This window comes from Artemia sp. Qi Xiang Cuo, chromosome 21, assembly GCF_049724085.1.
Source record: "Artemia sp. Qi Xiang Cuo chromosome 21, ASM4972408v1, whole genome shotgun sequence".
NCBI lineage: Eukaryota > Metazoa > Arthropoda > Branchiopoda > Anostraca > Artemiidae > Artemia > Artemia sp. Qi Xiang Cuo.
The window spans coordinates 6,014,681-6,035,343 of record NC_142814.1 but is presented as its reverse complement, the minus strand read 5'-3'; the positions used below and the strand labels follow the sequence as shown (position 1 = coordinate 6,035,343).

The 20,663-nt window shown below is 34.4% G+C and overlaps 1 protein-coding gene and 1 pseudogene across 1 annotated transcript in view; both read right to left on the bottom strand.

Annotated features, from left to right (window-relative positions):
- Window positions 1-20,663, bottom strand: part of RhoGAPp190 (Rho GTPase-activating protein 190) — a 321,622-nt gene that overhangs the window by 269,631 nt on the left and 31,328 nt on the right. The window lies entirely within an intron of this gene.
- LOC148939190 (U5 spliceosomal RNA) lies at window positions 11,661-11,774 on the bottom strand (annotated as a pseudogene).

Sequence of the window (20,663 nt, the reverse complement as noted above, 5' to 3'; positions counted from 1 at the left end):
GGCCATTGTAGCCAAAAGTCTATCTTTAAGGACTTTTTTTTCATTTTGCAATTGCTTTTCCAGGGTTCAAAGCTTAGGGTGATTTGATAAGTGTATGCTCAAATTCTACTGTCTATGCTTGAAGGCCATCTATTCTTCAATACGGTCTTCTGGCTACATTCGAAGAGTATTGGAAACTATAGTTTCCCATATTATTTGGCTACATTGTTAGTAACAAGATAGAAATACAGAATTAATCAAGTAAATGGAATAATGAAAAGAATAAATACTAATAAAATTAAAGTAATTAATCATTTATCTGATAAAGTCTCACTGCTTCGTGTCTGTTTATTTTTCTTTGGTGATTAAAAATTCAGCTTTTGGGTCCATATTTGAAGCAAACTTAATGAGTTAACAATACAACCTACATTGTTACCAAGTAGCATATATGAATACCAGTGGCTTTAAACAAAGGAGGGGGATTTTTTCTACAAGATGTTTTTCCTGTAGTCCCCCTCTTAGATTAAAAAGAATATTTTCGTGGTATTATCATTGAGAAGATGCTTTTTTTACGTATGTTTGTTAAAGAAATTGAAAAAACAATAAAATTCCCTTCCCTGGACTCTGAAGAATACCTTCCCCCCCTTCCTCCAGGGGGGTGTCCAGAATATTGTTTGGAAAAAGGAGTACAAAAAAAGTTTAAAAGAAAAAATGAAATTTGTTTAAATGCATTGCGTTACGTTTTAACGAATCGGACAAAATATCGGGGGAGGGAGGTACTGTATCCGGTCTTGCCGCTCTGAATTGACGCTCTTGATCAGTACCGTTGGTAGAAACTGGCGGAGTGACAATTTTCATTGCAAATGAGGGTGTTTGGTAATTTAGAGGCAATTCTGCCCAAGTTTTTATCGGAAAATTTTCCGTTTACCATTACAATTTTGAAATAAACTTTAATATTGACAAATGTCTTTTTCTTTTTAGAAAAACCTAAAGACAAACCGTTAAGTTTATTGAATGTTATTTGAGTGTTGCAACCCAAATTAAATTCGCGACAAACTTTGTTACTCGTATTCTAATAATCTCTTTGACACTCGTTTTTCCATTATCGCTTGCAGGGGTGCCACCGCTGGGGTGATTTTTCATCCTCTTGGTTAATTACTGGTTATTTTTTTTGAATCTGGTGATTTATGGTGATTTTATTTTTTAATCTGGGGATTTTCTTTTAGTTCGGTGATTTTTTAAAAATTTGGTTGACATTCCATGCATGATTGGTTTTGCCGTCTTACTGAGGTGAAATAATCTGTGACTTTCATATTTTATGTCTTGTTTTTATTTGTTATTTCTAAAGAGTGGCGTTATTTTGGGCTTCTGTGTATCCCCTTGGCTTGGCAATCAGCTTCCCATAGTTACAAATTTTAATTTATAAATACATACATGTGTGTACCATGTGTGATAGCCATCTGTCCTTCAATATAGTCTTTTGGCTTTTTTCGAATAGTATGGGAAACTATAGTTTCCCATACTCTTTGGATACATTGTTAGTAACAAGATAGAACTCATATTTGAAGCAAACTTAATGATTTAACAATACAACTTACATTGCTACCAAGTAGCATATTTGAATACCAGTGGCTTTAATTAGAGGAGGGGGATGTTTTTCCACAAGGTCTTAAAAAGTGAAATGCCCTTGGTCACCCTACATTTCATCAAGTCAATTACATTGGCAACATATCAAACTGAATATTCCTTCACTACAGTTAAGCTCCTTGGAAGATTTAAATGCTCAGTTACATTACAATTATTTTTTATACTGATTACTGAATATTTCTGTTATTTTTTGCGGATGTAGTTTTAGTTCCATGTCATTGGAGTTGCCAATGAATTGATGCTTATTGAATATGTTTTCTAATCATATGATTTTTTGCCCATACTTACTTGATTGAACATTGAAGTCCTTATTGGTTTGAAACCTTGTTAAAGAACCGATGAAGATTTACTATTATTTATCTTTAAATACTCAAGTCAACTCTAACAATTTTCGTAGCTTCGGTATCTCCTCGCAAGGTTGCCACCGTTGGTGCCTTATCACCAAATTGGGTGATTTTTTTGTTTGGTGATTTTTTGTGATATGGTTTTTTTTGGTGGTTTTACTTTAATTTAGGTGATTTTATTATTAAGTTAATTTTACTATGTTTAAGTAACAGCTTTTTAAAACTTTGAGGCAAATTCTTATAAAAATGCAATTAAATAGACTCAATTTTCAGTGGATGGCGAATTTACTGCATATTAAAATAGCCGGTCAGGGGAGATGACCAAAAGCCGTGCAACTTATATTAGTACAGGATAAAATATAATAGACGGCAATCGCGGGATCTACGACACGCGGTGTTTGGAATCTTTGGATCTACGAAGTTTGTTGCAGGCCCAGAAAATATATTGTATTATTTATATTTAAGCCTAAATTCACATCCTAACGCTTAAGTATACCCCAGGAAGGTGCATTCTAGCTTCCATTTTAACTGTTTTACTATTTATAAGGCTTCAGAAATAGCATAGAATATTTTCTTCATAATTTTTGTTGGTCTGCTTTCCGTTAAACTTAGGTTTTTAAAACACAACGCTAATGACGTGAATTGGATTTTAAGTTATTTTAGGATTTTATTTTCAAAATTAAGATGCATTCCTGAAAGTTTCATTCCCTTAACCTTACTATTTCTAAGATAGCAAAAGTCCCTCCACCTAGAATTTTACCGTGTATTCCCCCATTATGCTCTTGTGTTTGGTTTATAGAATATGTAAGCAAAACTTCACTTTTTAAATCTTCAATATTGGGGATGAAACCACTAACCAAGGAGGGTTGCAGCTCAATAATAGCTGAAACTCTAAAATTTTTGAATTTTGAGATCAAATTCTAAAAACGAAATTTTGATATAAATAGAAATATCGGAATAATTGGCCTGTTATGCTGATTCAAAATATATAAGATTCATTAAGTTTTGTTTTACCCATCGAAGGCTACAAGCCTGAGAAAATTTGCCAGATTTTCAAAAAAAGTGAAAAAGAACTCCCAAAAGTAAATGAATCTTAATGAAAATCACACCATCAGAATCAGCATTACTCTGCGGCAAGTAAAAAAAATACGTACTAAAAACTTGAACTGTAATTGATGGCAAAGGCAACATTTTTCTGAAATCCACCCATTTTTTGGAGCTTTGGCACAAAATAATCATAAATCTACTGTAGTAAAAAAATGCTTTTTAAACAAATTTCCTCTTTATCTTTGAAGTCAAAAATCTGCAATTTCTGGGAGTGAACACTTTAAATAAAAATTGAATTAGCTCTTTGAACAAAATTCGTTTGAATGTGAGATTTTAAAATAGTTTGGTATGAAAAATACTTTTTTTTTTCTGGTGACCAGTGACATGCATAAATTCATCTAAATATATAAGCACCAATAGTAGGCATAAATTCACCTAAAAATAGGTATTAAAATGCATGAATATTAAACAAAACGCTTAGCTATAAAAATTACTAAACAGATAATATACCTATTTGGTACAATAAAGTTTTCACTGCCAATTTGCCTTTTGGTGATTTTTTGATGATTTTTTTCTGAGAGAAAATGGTGATTTTTTTGCGCTCAGTGGCAACCCTGCTCATCATATAGAATTAATCTTCTTTAATAAAAATCTACATTAATAAAACTTAACGATTTAACAATACAACTTGCATTGTTACCAAGTAGCATATATGAATACCAGTGGCTTTAATTAGATCAGGGGCATTTTTCTACAATATGTTTTTCTTGTAGTCCCCCTTTTAGATTAAAAAGAATTTTTTCATGGTATTATCATTGCGAAGAGGTTATTTTTTTTACGTATATTTTTTAAAGAAATTGAAAAAACAACAAAATTCCCTTCCCTGGATTCTGAAGAATACATTTACCTCCCCCCCTTCCTCCAGGGTCGCATCCAGAATATTGTTTTGGAGAAAAGAGTAAAAAAAAGCTTCAAAAAAAATTTGAAATATGTTTAAATTCTTTGCGGTACGTTTTAACGATTCGGACAAAATTTCGGGGGAGGGAGGTACTGCATCTGGTCTTGCTCCCTAAGGTCCCTGAATTGACACTCTTGATCAGTACCATTGGTAGCAACTGGCGGATTGACAATTTTCATTGCACATGAGCGAGTTTGGTAATTTTGGAACAATTCTGTCCAAGTCTTGATTGGAAAATTTTCCGTTTACCATTAAAATTTTGAAATAAATATTAATATTATGGGAAAGGTTTTTTTTTTCTTTTTAGAAAAATCTAAAAACAAACTGTTAATTTTATTGAATGTTATTTGAGTGTTGCAACCCAAATTAAATTTGCGACAAACTTTGTTACTCGTATTCTAATAAACTCTTTGACAATCATTTTTCTATTATCGATGACAGGGTTGCCACCGCTAGTGATTTATCACCAGATCTGATGATTTTTCATCCTCCTGGTGATTTTTCTGGTGATTTTCTCAATCTGGGGATTTCTGGTAGTTTTCTTTTACAAAATTATTTTTTACAAAATTATTTGACATTCCATACATGATTGGTTTCGCTGTCTTACTGAGGTGAAATAATCTGTGACTTTCATATTGTATGACTTGTTTTTATTTTTTATTTCTAAAGAGTGGCGTTATTTTGGGCTTCTGTGTATCTTTTTGGCTTGAAATCAGCTTCCCCATAGTTACAAATTTTAATTTATAAATACATTCATGTGTGTCCCATGTGTGATAAAAACGAATTGAGGCTCAGAAACTCAGAAACTCAGTTACTCGTATTCTAATAAACTCTTTGACAATCCCTTTTAATGATCGCTTGCAGGGTTGCCACCGCTGGTGATTTATCACCAGATTGGGTGATTTTTCATTCTCCTGGCGATTTTTCTGGTGATTTTTTAATCTGGTGATTTCTGAGAATTTTCTTTTTTAATCTGGTGACTTTCATTTAGTTCGGTGATTTTTTTAAAAAATTGGTTGACACTCCATGCATGATTGGTTTCGCTGTCTTACTAAGGTGAAATAATCGAATAATAAAATTGAAATGGAATAATAAAAAGGATACATACTAATAAAATTAAAGTAATTAATCATTTATCATTTTCTTTGGTGATTAAAAATTCAGCTTTTGGGTCCATATTTGAAGCAAACTTAATGATTTAACAATACAACTTGCATTGTTACCAAGTAGCATATATGAATACCAGTGGCTTTAATTAGAGGAGGGGGATTTTTTCTACAAAAAGTTTTTCCTGTAGTCCCCCTCTTACATTAAAAAGAATCTTTTCGCGGTATTATCATTGAGAAGAGGCTTGTTTTTTCCGTATGTTTGTAGGCTTTCCCTTTGCACTTTGGTTCGACTGACCCAATTGATCAACCCAAATGGGGATATCTCAACAGCGTAATTTTGGGGAGTGGTGAAATGCGTTTGCGATGACCTCTCCCTACAAATGGACTAGTAATTTCCTCTTTACTACTTGTATAATATATGTCACACATTATGCAGTTGAAAGGAAAAGGTAATCAATTTGACATTGTTGAGACAATAATGGGACACATAAAAATGGATCAGTGGGCCCTTTTGAAAAGATGAAGTTCTTGACTAATTTACATATTTGAGATATTACGGAATAATTGTTCCTGAAATTCTCAGCGTATGAAAGAGTTGAGCGTATACTGAATAATCCAGTTCTGGAATTTTCTCCGAAAAATCTCTTAAGTAAACATATTTTGTTTTTCTTAGTCTTTTGTTATAGCAAATGATGATACAATAACTAATCACCATACTTAAATTAAATTGCCTTAACTGATTGAGTTTCCTCTAGTCACTTTAGTCCCCTCATCCCTCTCTTCAAACTCCCTCGTCCACACCCCCCATCGTTTTTGATTTTTAATCGCGAGACGATCCTCTGCAGACCAAACCATAGGGTCATGCGTATTTCTCAAACGAGAAATAGCGCCATTATCTGTGCCAATTAATTTAGTTAGTGCCTTGATCATGAACTCTCCCTCCTCCAGTGTTTCTACTATTTCTAACAACTGCATGGTGTTAGAATTGTCTCTTTGTGCGTGTGCATATAACACTGCAATAGTTTGATGTTCTTTGATTCGGTTTGAAAATTGAGGATAGTTCACTTCACCAGCTTAGCTGAACAATCCAAAGATATTTTGTTGCTCTGGAGGAGGGTGTTTTGAAAATTTTTAAAGCGTAAAATGGCCCTATCCCCTGAAACCATTTCCACTGACTGGTAGCCATGCCGTCTACAGTGCTTCATATGATCCCGTAGTTTTATATCGCTACGGACTCGAGACAGGCATGTCGGACAGTAGAAACGTACCCCTGTTTTCTTACCCTCCCCCAGAACACTACTAATGTCTGTAATTGGGTTAAAATGGCCAATTGAATTGGCTAGGTCACTAGATGGTGCTGTGTACAACAACCAAACCCAGTGTTTGACCAATTCAATCGAGGGAACCCTTACTGGGAACACCACCCCCTTCTTTTGTGAACGAACCCCATCTTCAAATTCAGTTTCATACTGCACCACAGTAACGCCGATATTTAATTGGGCATTGGCCCTTTCAAAAATATCAATAGATCTTACCGTTACTGGGTATTTCTCGTCTAAAAAAGTGGAATATACATTGGGAAGATTGGACCCTTCCTTCCCATATACTGCCCAGTGATCTAAATTCGTCTTGGTAGCGTCACGTGCTATAGGCTCGAATGCTGAATATGAGGAAAGCGTACTTGAAACATTTTTCAGCTGTTTCAAAACAGATCCGCTGGACACCTTGACAACCTACTAAATCAGAATTATATTTTAAAACTGTATCCCTATCATACCCCCCACCTGCCCCCCCCTCTTAAAATAGAATCTTGCTTAAATTTACCGATATTAACGCTTAAATTTTCGACATAGAGAACTAACGAAGCGTTCCCATTATCTTTTTAATTCTCAAGATGCGCAATAATATGACCTATCCAATCGAAAAAAGCACCCTCAAAATTCTCTAAATTTGGATTGATCACACGCATCTCAGTATGTACATAATGGTGGTAAACTTCAATTTTTCCCTCATTTAAATAAAACACCTTTAAAAGAATAGAAACCTTAATTGAATCCCTACCACCCCAGAATTGAATTTGGTTCTCCAGCAGTGCACGAATTCTATCTAAATAGTCATTCACAATTTCTACGGGGTCAAACACAAAATTACCACACAAAAGCGAATTAAAAGGATCACCAAAAGTTACAGTGTAGACAACTATTGTATTTAAAATTGTGTTTGACAGTTGAAAGTCGGGAAAAGTCGTAAATTGGATATTTACCCCCGCCTCCCCCGCTTGTATATTATTATCAAAACCCCCTCCCCCCACAGTGTTCAAAAATAGGGCTATGGGAAGGTACATAATTCGATTGAAGTGGGGAAATGGTCATGTAATCTGAGGGGGAAGGGTTTTCCGTTAATTCTCCGACAAAATCATCCAAAAGCTGCATAGTATTTGGACTTAGCGATGCTATGTCCGAATCTGAATTACCTACACTACCCTGCTCAGCTGTGCTATTATCAACATTAAAAAAAAATCACTTAAAAAGTCATCAATGTTAAAGAGTATTTCTAGAGAATTACCATTCCAAGTTGAATTATTTGAGGGCCCCACAGGTACGTCCTCTCCTTCTCCAACTGACGAGCATGGGGGAGATGGCGAGTTAGAAACCAGGACAACCTATAAATGAAAAATAGCTTATTTCCATAGTGTCTAAATCACCCTATTTTTAAAAATTGGATTATTATTTACATGTGCTTAGTAGCATTTGGTTTACTCAATATATGCTGAAAGTTCCAGCTCAAGAAAATATAAAAAATTAAACATTCGTTTTTTATTTTTTTCAAACAATCACCCCCCCCCCCCCAAAACAAAAATATTTCATATTAATAGCCCATATCTGCTTTGGAAAAAAAACGGTGTCATTACTTGGTTTGAAATAGATAGCCTAACTCATTCAGATCATCCCCCGAAAATAGCTTATTTTGAATGTTCATAAACCGACCTCCTTTGACCTTACATTCGTTAATACAAGTCTGTTATTTTCAAGATATTCTGGAAAATGCAATTAAATGGGAACCGTTAACTCCTATTGAATGTCTCCCCAAAATCTTGGGGATTTTGTAATATTGTCGTAATATTGTCAACAATGTTACGCAAATTAGAATCCGTATGTGTAAGATATAAATGGTATAATCTCTCTCCTTCAAATTGAGTGGGAAGAAAACATCTTTAGCGAAAAAATATCTTTTAAAATCTCTGACACAATTTTACAGTGTTGAAAAAAAATCGAAAAGAAAAGGTCTAAAAGATGGAAGAAATAGGTAGAAACTAATCAGCTTTGAAAAAACCGCGGTCTTTACTTGATAGCCTATCCCTTTCCGATAGAGAATTGTGTTTAAATAAAAGCAGTTTATAACGTAAAGAATTTGCTATGAGGACATATGATCAGAATATAGTGCCATTTTTGGCTTCACTACGAGAATTCAGCAGACTGAATGTATACGATAATTGACCTGATTTAAAAGGGGGAACAATGTCCTTTAATATCTCTGACACACTTTTACTGTGATGACATGAATCGATTGTTGGAAGGCCCCTTAAAACTATAATATTCTAGCGAAAAATAGCATTTTGCGATAAAAAGGCTCTCTAACAGTAAAATAAAAATTAGATAAAATATTATTATGAGTTTGAAAAATAGCTAAGATTCTTTGATTAAAAAAAGAGTTGTTTCTTTTAAAAGCAAAAAAAAATACATTATATTTGGATATCTCTGAGGGAAGGGGGGAGCAGAGAAATTTAAAACAATGGGGTGGGGGCTTATAGAGAAAAGAACATTTTTAATATCTCTGACACACATTTTTACAGTGTTGAAAAATGGGTAGGTTCAGATATTTCTATAACCAGGTAAAAAATGCTCACATTTTTATAACCTGGCTGCAGTTGAGTGCCTGAAGGCTCTGGCGAAGCATGCTGGAGGGGCACATTCTCGCCTTGCATTGGTTGTGGAGGGCCCGGCAACGCTTGATAGGGGGTGACCTCACAATCTTGTGCAGCAGTGACGTTATGAGCAGCCATCCACTTGCTCTTTAATTTTCTACCAGGCTGCATTGGAGCCTGCGTGGATGGGACTTGGGCAGGCAACACTTGTTTGGGTGGCCTCGGTCAGCGATCATACTGCACAACTGTCACCTTCGCAGGGGCTGCTTCATCCTCTCGTGCTCTCTCCGATGGAGGGGGGGGGCAATACATTCTTCATAATTGGCCTTAAAAGAAGAGAAAAAGTTAGTATTGAAATAATTTTTCCCTTTTTTACAGAAGGAAAATTAGTATCCCCACCCCCCTAACCATAATTTTGTCTAGAAAGCATTTATCACTAAGAAGCCCCCTCCCCCTAAGCCAAAAGCAAAGCAAAAATTAGAATTTATGAGAAATGCTCCTATTTTTACCTTGTTGAGGAATTTTTTTTAATGTTCCCTTCTATAAGCTTTAAAATAAAAAAAAAGATTGTTAACCCAGTAGCTTATAGGCCTAAATTTACGATCTTGAATGTAAATGATATTTAATTTACACATAATAAAGCCATCTTTTTCGTAGAAATCCCAGCCCCTTACTTTTCATGCGAAGAAACAGTTTTGTTTTTTCACTTTACAATGATGGCGATAGAATTGAGGCATGGTCCCTTCCCCCTTTTTACAAAATGTCCTAAAAATATTTGTTAGCAATAATTTTGTCTAGAAAGCATTTCATTCTTCCAAACAGGTTGTGTTGGCCTAGCTTAATTAATACAATCTCTTTTTGCTTGCAACTGTTTTAATTTGACGGGGAAAAAACAATCCTTTTTGATCTGTGAAACCCTTTGGTTAAACTGCTAACGTAGACAAACATGAAGTGCTTTAAAAAGGGTGACAACTAATTATAACCTTGCAGGAAGCTTATTTCAAACCAAAATGGCTTAATGCCTAAGAGTTGACGGATGTTGTCTGTCACTTTTAGCTAGAAATATAGAAAGCATGAATTTAATCGAAAAACAGAGTTATTTGCAATGCAAGAATTAGAGTCTTTCACAGTGTGGGGGGGGGGGCTTATGTGGTAAAAAAAAACTTACTTTACGTTTTCTAGCGAGTATAAAGATAGCATAGTGGAGTTTGTATTGTGTGTGTGGGGGGTGGGGGAAGGGGGGAGGGACTACTATGTAAAATAATTTAATTTTGAAAATAAAAAATGAAAGTGTACTAAAACAGAACTCCCATGGTAAATTGAGGTTGCCAAGGCTTCTAACTCATCAATAATATTCATTGTTGTATCCTTAGTGTCACAGAACTTTCTGATAATTTAATCAAAACTTTTGTGGTTTAAATACTAAATCCCACGGGCTATTTTTTTTGCAACAGTAAAATAATATATAAGCGACTCTCTGATTGGCCTAAAAGGAGATGTAACCATCCCACTGATTGGCTTAGAAGGATGCATGTACTTCCTGTTTCCCATTCCTGGATCATAACATTCCCCCTAGCGTACACCTGGACGAACAACAACAACAAATCAATTGATCTTGAAAGAGGTGTCATTGACCCTGACCCCGTTAGACTCAATAATCCAGCAATTGTTGATGTGAACTCTTGTTGACATCCAAGAAAACAAATTGACCTTGGAAATTTAGTTCCCCTCGATCAATACATTCCCCCTAGCGTACACCTGGACGAACAACAACAAATCAATTTCTCAGAAATTCACTTCCCCTTCGATTACGCAATCAATTTCTCAGAAATCCATTTCCCCTAGGGAGGCTATGGCCATATATGGTGTGCTGTTCGGGAAGTCATGAGGTTAGGTTAGATTACATTACGCAATCAATTTCTCGGAAATCCATTTCCCTAGGGAGGCTATGCCCATATATGGTGTGGGATCAGAGTCAGACTCAATTGTAGATGGCAGCAGGGGTGAGGGATCGGAGTCGATAGGCCCTCTCTACTCTAGTCTTAAAAAGTGAAATGCCCTTGGTCACCTTACATGTCATCAAGTCAATTACGTTGGCAACATATCAAACTGAAAATTCCTTCACTACAGTTATGCTTCTTGGAAGAATTAAATACTCAGTTACATTACAATTATGTTTTAGCCTGATTACTGAATATTTCTGTTATTTTCTGCGGATGTAGTGTTAGTACCAAAAACTATTAAAATATATCAATATTAAACAAAACGCTTAACTATAAAAATTACTAAACAGATAATATTCTTATTTGATACACTAAAGTCTTCACTGCCAATTTGCTTTTTGGTGATGTTTTGGTGATTTTTTAATTACCCAAGCAAAATAAACAGCAGCAAAACAGTGAGACTTTATTAGGTAAATAATATAAGGTAAATTTCTTTAACGAAGATTGAATTTTTGCTCATATATGACCAATTATCCTGCATTTTCTAGGGTTACATGTCTGATCACTAATCAAGACCTTTTCATCAGGTAGTTATCCTACTGACCTTTCATGTCATATACGTCTCGTGCAACGCTAAGGGGAAGTAAATAAGTAATAGGGCTTATCAGAAAAGCAATCTTGGGATATTCAGACGTACTACAAGAGTAGAGGCTAATCTGCCTTTCTGCATTAATAAAGTTTGTTAAGACCCATCAAGAGCCCCTCCCCAGGGTAATCTTTAGTAAAAGACAGAAGATTAATTCTATATGAGGAGCAGGGCTGCCACTGAACGCAAAAAAAATCACCATTTTCTCTCAGAAAAAATCATCAAAAAATCACCAAAAGGCAAATTGGCAGTGAAAACTTTAGCGTACCAAACAGGGATATTATTTGTTTTGTAATTTTTATAGCTATGCGTTTTGTCTAATATTGATGCTTATAATACCTATTTTTAGGTGAATTTATGCCTACTATTGGTACCTACATTTTTAGATGAATTTATGCATGTCACTGGTCACCAGAAAAAAAAGTATTTTTCATACCAAACGATTTTAAAATCTCACATTCACACGAATTTCGTTCACAGAGCTAATTACAGTTTCTATTTAAAGTGTTCACTCCCAGAAATTGCAAATTTTTAGACTTAAAAGATAAAGAGGAAATTGGTTTAAAAAGAATTCATTGACTACAGTAGATTTTATGATTGCCAGAGCTCCAAAAAAGGGGTGGATTTTAGAAAAATTCTGCCTTTGGCATCAATTACAGTCCAAGTTTTTGGTATTTATTTTTTGCTTGCTGCAGAGTAACGCTGATTCTGATGGCGTGATTTTCATTAAGATTCATTTACTTTTGGGGGTTCTTTCCCGCTTTTTTTCGAAAATCAGGCAAATTTTCTCAGGCGTGTAGCCTTCGATGGGTAAAACAAAACTTAATGTATCTTATATATTTGGAATCAACATAATAGACCAATTCTTCTGATATTTATATTTATAAAAAAAATTTTGTTTTTGGAATTTGATATCAAAATTAAAGAATTTTAGAGTTTCAGCTATTATTGGGCAGCAACCCTCCTTACCAACCCTCCCTGGATAGTGGTTTCATCCTCAATATTGAAGATTTAAAAAGTTTAAGTTTTGCTTACATCTCCGATAAGCGAAACACAAGAGTAAATTGCGTGAATACACGGTACAATTCTAGGTGGAGGGACTTTTGCTATCTTAGAAATAGTAAGGTTTTGGGAATGACACTTTCAGGAATGCATCTTAACTTCAAAAAAATACTAAAATAGCTTAAAATCCAATTCACGTCATTAGCGTAGTGTTTTAAAAACCTAAGTTAAAGGGAAAGCAGATCAACAAAAATTATGGAGAAAAATTTTTATGCTATTTCTGAAGCCTTAGAAATAGTAAAACAGTTAAAATGGAAGCTAGAATGCACCTTCCTGGGGTGTGATTTAGGACTTGAGTTCATTCCTGAAAGTTTCTCTCTCCTAGTTCATCTATTTTTCAAGATACTCAAAAGCCCCTCTGCTAGAATCAGGCTTGATCTAGAGTTTAGCCAATCTCTGATTATTATATTAGTTGTTGACTAGAAAAAAGTATATAGCACCACCTACTAAAGCGTTAGAATGTGAATATAGGCTTAAATATAAATAATACAATATATTTTTTGGACCTGCAAAAAAATTCGTATATCCAAAGATTCCAAACACCACGTGTCGTAGATCCCGTCATTGCCGTCTATTACATTTTCTTCTGTATTAATATAAGTTCTACGGCTTTTGGTCATCTCCCCTGACCGGCAATTTTAATATACAGTAAATTCGCCATCCACCGACAATTGAGTCTATTTAATAGCATTTTTATAAGAATTTGCCTCATTGTTTTAAAAAGCTGTTACGTAAACATAGTAAAATCACCAAATATAATAATAAAATCACCAAAATTAAAGTAAAGTCACCAAAAATCACCATATCACCAAAAACACCAAACGCAAAAACCCACCAAATTGGGTGACAATGCACCAACGGTGGCAACCCTTCGAGGAGATGCAAGATCTATGAAAATCGTTAGAGCTGACTTGAGTATTTAAAAATAAATCAAAGTAAATCTTTATCGGTTTTTTAGCAAGGTTTCAAACCAATAAGGAATTCAATGTTCAATCAAGTAAATACGGGCAAAAATCGTATAGAAGAATAGATGGCATTCAAGCATAGCGAGTAGAATTTCAGCATAAACTTATCAAAGGATCCTACGCTTTGAACCCTGGAAAAGAAATTGGAAAATGAAAAAAAAAAGTCCTTAAAGATTGGACTTTTGGCTACTATGGCCGTGTCATTTTGTCGAAAATTGCATTTAATTTAATATTTCGGTTAGTATAAGCAGGAGTTTATTCTTTGCAACAATTTTTATTGTTACCAAGGGCTGTGGTTCGTGCTTTACTAGGTTGCAGCTACCCCTGCAACCATGATATTTTTAACCTGTAATTGTGACGTCAACCATCATTTTGTTTGGGAGATCTTGATGTGTTTGATAATATCGTTTTCAATAACAGTTGGTGTAGTACAATGGTAACGAGACGATCCCTAAGACATAAAGGATTTGATTTCAAGTACACCAGAGTACCTAGTACCTAGTTCGGAAACGGAACTACTTATAATCAGAGTATCTAGTTTCCGAACTAGGTACTAGGTACTCTGGTGAATTTTTTTGTATTAGAACCGTTACCGTAGACAGGCTTGAAATTTTTTTTTTGAAACGAATTGGAAACAACTAAAAGACAAAAAAGAAAATTTTATTTTATCTAGACATTACGGAATATAATAAAAAAGGAATGAAAAGTGGTCAAATGGTAACCAGTCAAATGGTAACCAGTGGTCAAATGGTAAATTTTTTGTCTTTTAAATTTCTTTTATGAATAGTAAAATTGAAAAGACAAACAAATTTAACCTCCCTGGATTCTGAAAAATACTTTTTATTTATTTTTTTCTTCCCCTTTTTGGGAGAAGAGCCGCTAAAAATAACATGGGAGGGGACTGGTTACTGTTTGACCACTTTCTGTTCCTCTTTTATTATATTCCGTAGTGTCTAGATAAAATAAAATTTCCTTTTTTGTCTTTTAGTTGTTTCCAATTCCTTTCAAAAAAAAATGGCAAGCCTGTCTACGGTAATGGTTCTAATACAAAAAAGTACACCTGAGTACTTAGTACCTATTTCGGAAACTATATACTCTGGTTATGGGTAGTTCCGTTTCCGAACTAGGTACTAGGTACTCTGGTGTACTTTTTTGTATTAGAACCGTTACCGTAGACAGGCTTGAAATCAAATCCTTTATGTCTTAGGGATCGTCTCGTTACCATTGTACTACGCTAACTGTTATTATAAACGATATTATCAAACACATCATGATTTCGCAAACATAATGATGGGTGACGTCACAATCCCAGGTTAAAAAAATCATTATTGCAGGGGTAGCTGCAACCTAGTAAAGAACTAACCACAGCCCCTGGTAAAAATAAAAATTGTTGAAAATAATAAACTCCTGCATATACTAACTTAAATATTGAATAAAATGCAATTTTCGACAAAAAAGGCACGACCATAGTAGCCAAAAGTTCATCTTTAAGGACATTTCTAACTAGCAGCTGTTCATAATGTCATTGAAAAATAGCACACTTTCGCTTGTAACATAATATTATATTCACGCATTAAGTTAGGGGGGAGGGGTAAAATGGAAGAGATTGAGAAAATCTTATAAAATACAAATAGCGAGAGAAATATTTCCTGAATATACAGCAGTAATAATATTATTAAACATATTCGATTAATTCATGTTCAAAATATTTTGTTAAACATTCATCAAAATATCACACGGCGGTTTCTTATTTAACTTTTGGTTTTAATATCATTGACTTTAAGAAGGGTTCCACCACAACCAAATAAAAATCACCAGTTTTTCACCAAGAAAATCACCAGAAATCACAAGATTTTCATCAAGAAAATCATCTGAAATCACCAGTATTTCACAAAAATCACCAAAAAAATCACCAGAAATCGGTGTTCAATAATGATATGCTTTACACCAAAAAGACGCGTTGGGCGCCCTGAGCTAAGACATTATGTTTTTCAAAGGCCGTCAACTGCTGAAGAAGGAAGAGAATTTGTACCTAAAACCGGAATTCCAGGCAAAGACTGAAATTGTTACCTCAAATCCTGTTACTGGACATGAAGAGCCTTTTTATTTATTTAACCACTATTATACTTTTCTTTGTCTTTATTTTGCAGAATCTTTTCTTTTTCTTTTTTCTAGGTTTCAATTGAAAAGAATAACCCCAATAATCATCTTTTGTCCTCAAATTGAATTTCATTTGCTTATGAGCGTTATTAATGCCCCTGCCATAGTTTGTATCCTTAGTGGTAAACTTTAGCTCTGAAAAAGACGACTCAAATGCTATCAATTTATTATATATTTATTTTACTTCCGGAAAATTTTCGTGGGTCAAGTCTAAGCTGAAATATCAGACAAGCGGTGATAAATCTTTTTTCCTTTGTTCCTTAGGCGAGAGCCCCTTGAGACTGAGCCCCCTGGTTTTTTGAGACTGTTAAGTCCCTTGAAAAAGACCTAGCCTAGGCTTCTGAATCTATGTTCATGTGGGACTATGCTTTCTTTACCTGAGAAATTTTTTTATTTTCTGAGCCTAGGAATTACGGAAAAGAAAAAAATGGGGCAAGAAATTACCTCAACTATTATTTTTTATCTATTGGATGTGGTGGGGGTTATTATATTTTACCACGCCTTAAATTTTAATTTTTCAGATTTTTTTTTTTTCCTAAACAAACCAATAAATAAAACTATAAATGTGAGTAAATTTCTTGCCATATTTTACACTATAAGCGACTATAGAGTGTCGACCGGGGTTCTTCTACTGTATTTCACGATTCTTTTAGTTATAAATAAAACTATGTCCGAAACTAGTTATCTAATCCCATTTGTTAATTTTTATTGTTATTATAAGAATTAGAAGCTTATTTAAAGAGCATTGGAGTTTTAGGAACAAGGAGCACTTTTGGGTTTCATCAATGAAACTCTCTTCGACTCATCAAGGCTTAAGGAGGCCCTAGACGGTCAATCATTTTGATCAAAAGCTTCCGTCAATCGATTGACTCAAGTATGATTGACCGTCTAGCAACCTATTTGACGGTTGAGTCAAGCGTTGAGGGCGATTGATAGAAAGTTTGAATGATTCAATCGTTTTGATTGAAAGCAGTGTGTTGAGTAGCTTTGGTCGAGATTAAAGGGTTGATACTAATACTAATCTAATACTAATACTAATACTAATCGCTTGTTTTATAACTAAAAAGTTCAGGGTATCATTTATAGTATTATATGCCCCTGTAGAACCGACTTACGGAGATGCTAGTGACTCAGATGAATTTTACTTACAGTTACAGAAGCAAACAGTCAGGCTCCCAGGCAGAGATATAGTGCTTTTATTAGGAGATTTTAACGCCCAGGTCGGTAGAAATAGGGGTAGATGGTATCAAATCTAGGTTAATTTGGTGTAGGAAAGAAGAACAATAATGGCTACAGACTGCTGCAATTTTGGTATGACAATCTAGTTATAATCAATACAGTGCTTGGATATAAAATTACCCATAAGTTAATTTGGTGTTCATGTGATGGTAAGACAGCAAACCTTGTTGATTATGTTATTTTAATCTGAAAAGTTTAAAATTTGATAATGTAGAAAATAGATGGAATAATATTAGGAAAACAATTTGTAAAGTTGTTAAAATTGTATAATTTTTTTTAGCCTGATTACTGAATATTTCTGTTATTTTCTGCGGATGTAGTGTTAGGACCATGTAATTGGAGTTGCCCATGAATTTCTGCTTATTGAATATGTTTTCTCATCATACGATTTTTGCCCGTATTTACTTGATTGAACATTGAATTCCTTATCGCTTTAAAACCTTGTTAAAAACCGATAAAGATTTCGTTTGGTGATTTTTTGGTGATATGGTTTTTTTGGTGATATGTTTTTTTGTGATTCCGTAATGTCTAGATAAAATAAAATTTCCTTTTTTGTCTTATAGTTGTTTCCAATTCGTTTCAAAAAAAATTTCAAGCCTGTTTACGGTAATGGTTCTAATACAAAAAAAATACACCAGAGTACCTAGTACCTAGTTCGGAAACTAGATACTCTGGTTATGAGTAGTTCCGTTTCCGAACTAGGTACTAGGTACTCTGGTGTACTTTTTTGTATTAGAACCGTTACCGTAGACAGGCTTGAAATCAGATCCTTTATGTCTTAGGGATCGTTTCGTTACAATTGTACTACGCCAACTGTTATTAAAATCGATATTATCAAACACATCATGATTTCCCAAACAAAATGATGGGTGACGTCACAATCACAGGTTAAAAACATCATTATTGCAGGGGTACCTGCAATCTAGTAAAGAACGAACCACAGCCCTTGGTAACAATAAAAATTGTTGCAAAGAATATAATACTGCCTATACTAACTGAAATATTAAAGAAAATGCAATTTTCTACAAAAACCACAAGTCCATAGTATCCAAAAGATCATCTTTAAAGACATTTCTAACTAGCCGCTGCTCATAATGCCATTGAAAGACAACACATTTTTGCTTGTAACCTTCGATTATATTAAAGCAGTAAATTAGGGGGGGGTAAACGGTCCGGTATGTAGAAAAAATTATAAAAAAAAAATCGCGAGATAAAATTTGCATTAATAAGAACCAGCAATAATATTATTAAAAAATTTCTATTAATTATGGTTAAAAATTTTTTTTTAAAATTTCATCAAAATATCAAACGGCGGTATCTTATTTAACTATTGGTTTTAACATCATTGACTTTAAGCAGGGTTACCACAACAACCAAATAAAAATCACCAGTTTTTCACCAAGAAAATCACCAGAAATCACCTGATTTTCACCAAGAAAATCATCACAAACCACCAGTTTTTCACAAAAATCCCCAAAAAAATCACCAGAAATCGGTGGTCAATAATGCTTTCCACCAAAAAGACGCGTTGGGCGTCCCGAGCTAAGACATTATGTTTTTCAAAGGCCGTCAACTGCTCAAGAAGGAAGACAATTTGTACCCAAGACCGGAATTCCAGGCAAAGACTGAAATTGTTACCTAAAATCCTGTTACTGGACATGAAGAGCCTTTTTATTTATTTAAATACTATTATACTTTTCTTTGCCTTCATTTTGCAAAATCTTTTCTTTTTATTTTTTCTAGGTTTCCATTGAAAAGAATAACCCCAATAATCCTCTTTTGTCCTTAAATGGAATTTCTTTTGCTTATGAGCGTTATTAATGCCCCTACCATAGTTGGCAATGGTATCAAATACTATCTATTTATTATATATTTATTTTACTTCCGGAAAATTTTCGTGGGTCAAGTCTAAGCTGAAATATCAGACAAGCGGTGATAAATCTTTTTTCCTTTGTTCCTTAGAGGAGATCCCCTCGAGACTGAGCCCCCTGGTTTCTTGAGACTGTTAAGTCCCTTGAAAAAGACCTAGCCTAGGCTTCTGAATCTAGGTTCATGTGGGACTAGGCTTTCTTTACCTGAGAATTTTTTTTATTTTCTGAGCCTCGGAATTACGGAAAATTGAAAAATGGGGCAAGATTTTACCTCAACTATTATTTTTTGTCTATTGCAAATGGAGGGGGCTATTCTATTTTACCACGCCTGAAATATCCACAGTTTAGCTTAGTTTTTGTTCCGAAACCAAACCAGGAAATAAAACTATCAAAGTGAGGACATTTCATGCCATATTTTACACTATAAGCGACTTTAGAGTGTCGACCGGGGTTCTTCTACTGTATTTCACGATTATTTTAGTCATAAATAAAACTATGTCTGAAACTAGTTATCTAATCCTATTTGTTAATTTTTATTGTTATTATAAGAATTAGAAGCTTGTGTAAGGAGCATTGGAGTTTTAGGAACAAGGAGCATTTGGGGTTTCATCAATGAAACTCTCTTCGACTCATCAAGGCTTAAGGAGGCCCTAGACGGTCAATCATTTTGATCAAAAGCTTCCGTCAATCGATTGACTCAAGTATGATTGACCGTCCAGCAGCCTATTTGACGGTTGAGTCAAGCGTTGAGGGCGATTGATAGAAAATTTGAATGATTCAATCGTTTTGATTGAAAGCAGTGTATTGAGTAGCTTTGGTCGAGATTGAAGGGTTGATAGTAATACTAATCGAATACTAATACTAATCACTCATTTTATGACTAAAAAGTTCAGGGTATCATTTATAGTATTATATGCCCCTGTAGAACCGACTTACGGAGATGCTAGTGAGTCAGATGAATTTTACTTACAGTTACAGAAGCAAACAGTCAGGCTCCCTGGCAGAGATATAGTGCTTTTATTAGGAGATTTTAACGCCAGGTCGGTAGAAATAGGGGTAGATGGTATCAAATCTAGGTTAATTTGGTGTAGGAAAGAAGAACAATAATGGCTACAGACTGCTGCAATTTTGGTATGACAATCTAGTTATAATCAATACAGTGCTTGGATATAAAATTACCCATAAGTTAATTTGGTATTCACGTGATGGTAAGACAGCAAACCTTGTTGATTATGTTATTTTAAACGGAAGACTGACATGATCAGTACAAGATACTAAGGTGTATAGGAGTGCTGTTATAAATGTTAAAATTAAAGATCGCCATCTAGTAGTGTCTATGGTTAATTTAAAGTGGAAATTTCGGAAGAGTAACTAATTCCTGGGAAATTATGATGTCAGTAGACTCTAATATGAGAAAATTTCCAGGAACAGTTGAATACTAAACTGAAAAGTTTAAAATTTGATAATGTAGAAGATAGATGGAATAATATTAGGAAAACAATTTGTAAAGTTGTTAAAATTGTAATGGCGTCTTAAGGTAGAAAATTAGGAACGCAGCTAGGAATATTAGTGAAAAAGCTTTATGTTTAATTGAGAGGACAAGGGGCTTGTGCAAAAATTATCAGAGATCATATGAAAACAAAATGAATATAAAGAAAGTGGAGAAACCATTAAAATATGAACTAAGAAGGTGTGAAGTGGAGGCCATGGATAAAATTGCCGAGTATTTAGAAGATGCAGGCAGACGGCATAATAGTAAAATTTTGTA